Below are 5,684 nucleotides of genomic sequence, written 5' to 3'. Positions count from 1 at the left end.
TCTATTACTGGACGTTTTGAATGTGTCTGTATCACAGTCATGTGACTGTCACCTGTGCAGGTTACTCAGTAGCATGGTGTGAACAAGGGATGTTTTTTTCTGACAAAGAAAGGTGGAATATCTTTCACAATGGATGTTTGTTTTCTTCACTGTGGTGGCTATACATCATCCAGTGTTTTCCCTTTCATATTGTGATATATCATCTCGTGTTTCATGCTTGAGATGTCGTGAGAGGAGTGAGTGATGTTATGTAACATAAGCAGAGAATTATCTTCTTGTGGTCTAAAGTGACTGTTGGTTTGATAAAGCAGTTGACTAATTAGTAAATTACCCATTGTTGTTTAAAATACTTGCGCTGCAAAATGTAAATGAAAAAAATTTCTCCACTTGTCAGTATGAAAAATGACAATAGCAAAAATAATACATAGGACATCTGCTCTGATTTTTTTAAATTTAAAATGCATTTAAGGCAGATGTTGCAGAATTTGAATGGAAATCGGAGTTGATAGAAGAACAAAACATAGCTGTTTACCTTTTATGAAGTCCCATTTTCATGGTTAACATCTGACTCAGTGCCTGTATTTTTCCACTGTTTGTATCAGAATGAACTGAGTGTTTTTAAAACTGCTGCTGTGTCAGGATGACATATAGTTTCAGTATTAAAAAAACCCCAAGTATTGGTGGGTCAGTATTTTGGGATGTTTTCTGATGTTCTCTCCCTTTGCCCATCCTTTTCTTTCCAGGAGAATACATAAAAACATGGAGGCCGCGGTACTTTCTTCTAAAGAACGATGGCACGTTCATTGGCTACAAGGAGCGACCACAGGATGTTGACCAGCGGGAATCGCCTTTAAATAACTTCTCAGTAGCTCGTAAGTGTTTTTACGTGCTTGCTCTCGTCCAGTTTGGGGAATGATGTCTTTTAGTCATAGCACTGGTAAGCTGCATCAGTAACATCAGAATCTGCCCAGAGTGATGTATCTAAACACTCAATGTGTTTATTTGAGATGGTAACCGCTCCCTGTGTTTCTCAGGAATGACTGTGATGTGGAAGTTTTTCTACTTACTTACTGTTTCTGGTTATAGAATAAAGTGAGTTTATTTGTTAATATTCTGTATGTCTGTTATTCAGCAAGTTGCTTTAAAGTGAAAATTCACCCAGGTGCATGTCTTGGTACTTGGCAGGTAGTCACAGCCAAAAGTGTTTCAGCCTCTGTTCTGCCACCAGGTCTGGATTCTAGTGGCATTGACATAGGTCAAAGTTACTTGATTGTTAGAATAAGAGAATGCAGAGCAAGTACTGTTTTTAATGAAACACAGTCTGTTTTTCTGAATTTTGAACACAAACCAGTATTTCTTCTATTAGAGCCAACAAAACGGTTTGGAAATAATAACATCTCCTAACCTCTGCGCTCTGTCCCATGCAAACATTTCCGACTTTGCTCAGGTGCTGCAGCACAGGATGTGATAGAACACTCTGAAGAGAATTTCCTTTTCTTGCTCATGTTTTTAACCTTTCGCTGTATACTTCCAGCTTTTATTTTTCTCCTGTTCTTAATCTTTCCTGTCTCGTGATTTGCCTGTGTCTCGTTCCACCACTTAAAAATAGATCATTGTGGCACCTGTTATTAACAACGATCTGTTCTGTGTTCCTGGTGACTAGTGGAAGTGAACCTATGCAGAGAGAAGGGTAGGGACTTTTATCTCTTCATTATACGTGGGGTTCATCTTTGTAGTTGAACTTTAGGCAGACAGATTTATTTTGGAACACCCTGGGTTTGGAAAAGGGCTGGGCAGCACTAGGAATTAATGCAAATGTTCTTTTTTTTTCCACTGGTAGCAACATATATCAGTTCTGACTGATGATGGGAATAAATAATGGACATGCTGTTGCCTGGTTCGTCTGTGCAGGATGCCAAGAGTGCTTTGGAGTTTTTGTCTCATTTTAGAGAGAGAATTGTCATAGTGTTTTCATTTCAGTAATGAGACAGTGCTTTCCTCTTTAGAATGGTATCTCCTTACGGATCAAGAACATAAAGAAAAGCAGCAGAAAGCCATTTATTCATAAATTAATTCAGTTCTTGATCTGTAGCCAGAGGCTTTTAACAAATGCAGTTTTTGCAGGACACTTCCATCCTGTTGCGGCTAACGGCATTACTTACAATAATTATTTACTGCAGCTCTGTGCTTAGGAGTAAAAAAGAAAAGATGCATCCTTTGCCTTTTCTTTGTCCAAGTTGCCTTCAGAGTGGGTTAACTTAAGTTGGTTTTCGCAACAGGAATATGGTGTGCTTTTTTTGGCAGATTGAGCCCAAGTTTGTTACCATGGTGTCAGAGCATTGTTGAAAAAGACTCACACATGCTTTTAGAGTAAGGTGTAGCCCCTGTAAGAGGGATGGCGGGGAGGGTGCTGAGCGAAAGGATGTTCTTACCACTGGATCTTGACTGGTGAACCAGTGGCAGGTTGGGAAGCTGGGGGGAGCTCCCTGCTAGAAGTCATTATTGTGGTTTTGGGCTCACAGGAGCAGCTGTTGCCCCACCAGGATTTAATTTCTCATGTAGGCACTGGCATGCAGTGCTGCCAGCACCTGATGTGCGGTTCCCTTCTGGGTACCCTCCACACTTGAATCATTTGGATGTGTTTTGCACCACAGGTTTTCCCTTTGAACCTGCTTGCCTGGTACTTTCATTTAGGTTAACTTGTGGAGTTAGCATGAGTGAACTCGAGCTGCCTCTGGAGGAAGACTCAAGGCAGAACGCAGCCTTGTGCTGCAGAGGCAGCCTGTAGAAGCCTCCTGCCAGTGAAAGGTGAGGAGAATTCAGCTTAAATGTTTTGTGAAAATAAATCCTTCTTTCCCCCTGCCCACCCCTCCACCCCCCGAGAGATCATGAGAGCCCTGGCTTTTTTGTTAATTAGTGAACTAGATTTTTTCTTTTTTTTCCTCTCTTTTTTAATGAGATGGCAGGCTGTCTCTGTCAGTCTGTTCTTTGGAAGTGGTCCCATGTTTTTTATTAAATCCTTACCCTCTTCTGTTCTAAAATAATGTAGGCTTTTTCATCTTTGAATGTAAAAGTGATTTTTCCCATGACTAGGGGACAATTCTTAGTTGTAGTGTAAAATTCATAATAAGTGATTTTCATCAACCCACGAGAAGTAGGAAATAGTTAATTCAGGCATAAACAGTGAAGAAAACATCTAATGATCATCTGTCTTTTCCCATAACAGGTATGAAAACAGTATTAGTAGTAAGTAGAGTGTGTGTTCCATGTGATTCTTAGTCTCTTCTTTCTCCTACACTAGACTTCTTTCATTCAGTGGGGGTTTTGATCATACATCTTTGAAAACTTGTGTCTAGGCACTCCATGGGTGAAGAGAGGCTTGCTTTCTTATTTTAAGTACCTTTTTCCTCCGCATAATTTTCAATTTCAATTTAATTTGTAATTTAATGATATGTTTAAGGAGTTTATTCTCCCTGGAATTTACCTATTGGTGATCTATTAAAATAAAAACCAAACAACAAAACAAAACGAAACCACCACCACCCCCCACAATACCCAACCAACCCAAACAAAACTCCCACCAAAGCAAAATTTAGGAAAGATTGAGCCTGAGCATTTAACTGTGATTTCTGAGTCATATTTGTGTTCGTATTCTGTACTTCACCACTAGTAAGCTGACAGAAGGAATAAAAAGGCCTGTACCTAAATAGTTTGCTCCAGAGACCCTGCAGATAAATAACCAATCGAGCCTGTGTTGTAAATCTGTGAGATAAGTAGCCTTCATACTGATTTTAATCTCGGATTATCATGTATGTCTGCCTATTAGGTTATAAGCCTTTAAAACCATATAGCTGAGAAGAGCAGTATATTGTGAAAAACCACATGGAGAGAGAGGCTGTTCTTGTTAGAAAGAAGGGATTATTTCTCCTGACTGTCAAAAAGGAGGGCGAACTGTGGTGGTTTTGTTGTACAGCTGAAAACATAATTGCTCAACAATATGAGTGTTCCTTCTGGGATAGGACTGTGTGTCTGCAGTCAAGCATTTATCAGAGGGCACAGGATGGCCAGATCAGCAGACAGACTTTTTTGTCTGCTGTTACTAAGGGCCATTTTAGTCCAGGTTTGTAACTCTGGGCTCCCAGCTCCTTGCTTTTGCCAAGTTTGGGGGTGAATCTGTATGGCAGTGCCAGCAGAAAACGAGCACTTCAACATAATATTCCTGTTTGCCTTTCCAAATTTTATTTATTCATCATTCCTCTTGCCTGATTTACCTTCCCCCATCCCCATCACCTTCCATAAAGAAACCAAAGCAGGAACGGGAAAGATTCTTCCTTGACATTACTGTTTTAAGTATGATGTCATTATGTAGGGAGCAGAGTTTGAGCTTCCATCGCAAGTAATCTGACTCTTAGCTTAAGTGCTAGGGAAGCAAATATTGTGACATTTTAGAAAGTCACTGGGATAATACTAAGTGTCTTTCAAATACAAAATGGTAATTTACATGTGAATGCCTTGGTGTCTATTCCTGTTAGGAACAATTTCTCTGTCCTACTTACTTTAAAAGACCAAATGCCAGGGAAGAATCAAGAGTTCTTTAGAGCAGTTTAAATAATTTTTAACAGGCTGCTGTTTATAGTGCTTACTTTGTTGCAAATGTGGAATACTTATGTTGGCCTGTTTGATAGGAAAAACTGTCTTCAAAGTGGATAGTCGACCCTCAGCCCATATTTGAAATGTTTTTATAGCAGAACCCCCAAACATGCCATGAATCAGAGTTAACAGTATACAACATCTGTAGCTGTACTGTAGTAGTGCATTGTTGAGGTACATGATATAAGGAAAGCTTCTCTAGCTTGCCAACTACAGTAAAGAGCACAGAATTGTTTTTAAAAGTAAGAAAAAACTTACGGCTTCATTTTTTCATTGATAAAATCCATGTGATTATTGTACATGGGCAGAACAAAGTGGTAGCTTCAAACTTTCTGAAACCTATGTGGTACAGCACTTTGGTAAAGCCATTTAAAAATAAAGCCGTCTGTATTTCTTGATATGTGCTGTTATGATTGAGCAGGGTAATTAGACAGCATATTGTTCACTAAACAAAACACTTCTATGTGACATACTTGAATTATAGTGGTTATTAACTGACAAATCTCTATTATTCATCTTGCTGTATGCCTTAAAGATTGCTGGATCAGCAGGCTTACCAAGTATCAATGGACAGTGCTGATTTAGGGGAAAAGTGGTGATGTTTAATTGGTCCCCTTCTATGACAGAAAATGCCTTGTGTGGTTTATTATGCTGAAATTAAATGGTTAAAGTTTAGAGTTCATGGCTAGTTTAAGTATCTATGCTGCTACTTAATCTGAGGCAATGAGTCTGAATCTAAAGTCTGTTTTAAAAAGGTAAGCAAAACCTCTCAGTTTGTTTCTTCATGATGTTGCACTTGCGGATAAGTATAGGAGAACAGGTTTGGATTAGCATGAGGTTAGAAATAGCCTGATTTTCTTCTTTGAGTCTTCAGCCAAATTCAGTATCTGTTAGGGCTGCATTGTGCAGGGTCATAGGTAACAACCCCAACCTTAATCTAATCATGTTAAGCAGACAAAAATGGGAGACATAACAAAGAAATAACAAGAAAACCAGAAGAGCAGCTAAGCTAAGGTGGATGATCTCGGAGCAGG

General features: G+C 39.2%; 1 protein-coding gene across 1 annotated transcript in view; it reads left to right on the top strand.

The window, feature by feature from the left end:
• The first annotated feature begins 747 nt into the window (after nucleotides 1-747).
• LOC104405182 (RAC-alpha serine/threonine-protein kinase) overlaps nucleotides 748-5,684 on the top strand; it is a 21,022-nt gene continuing 16,085 nt past the window's right edge. The window contains exon 1 of the mRNA XM_010013808.1: nucleotides 748-872. The gene's annotated coding sequence lies outside the window, so the exon portion shown is untranslated. The remainder of the gene's footprint in view (nucleotides 873-5,684) is intronic.

This window comes from Nestor notabilis, unplaced genomic scaffold, assembly GCF_000696875.1.
Source record: "Nestor notabilis isolate BGI_N333 unplaced genomic scaffold, ASM69687v1 scaffold12054, whole genome shotgun sequence".
Taxonomy (NCBI): Eukaryota; Metazoa; Chordata; class Aves; order Psittaciformes; family Psittacidae; genus Nestor; species Nestor notabilis.
Note: the sequence above shows the minus strand (reverse complement) of the source record. Positions and strands in the feature narration are given on the sequence as shown.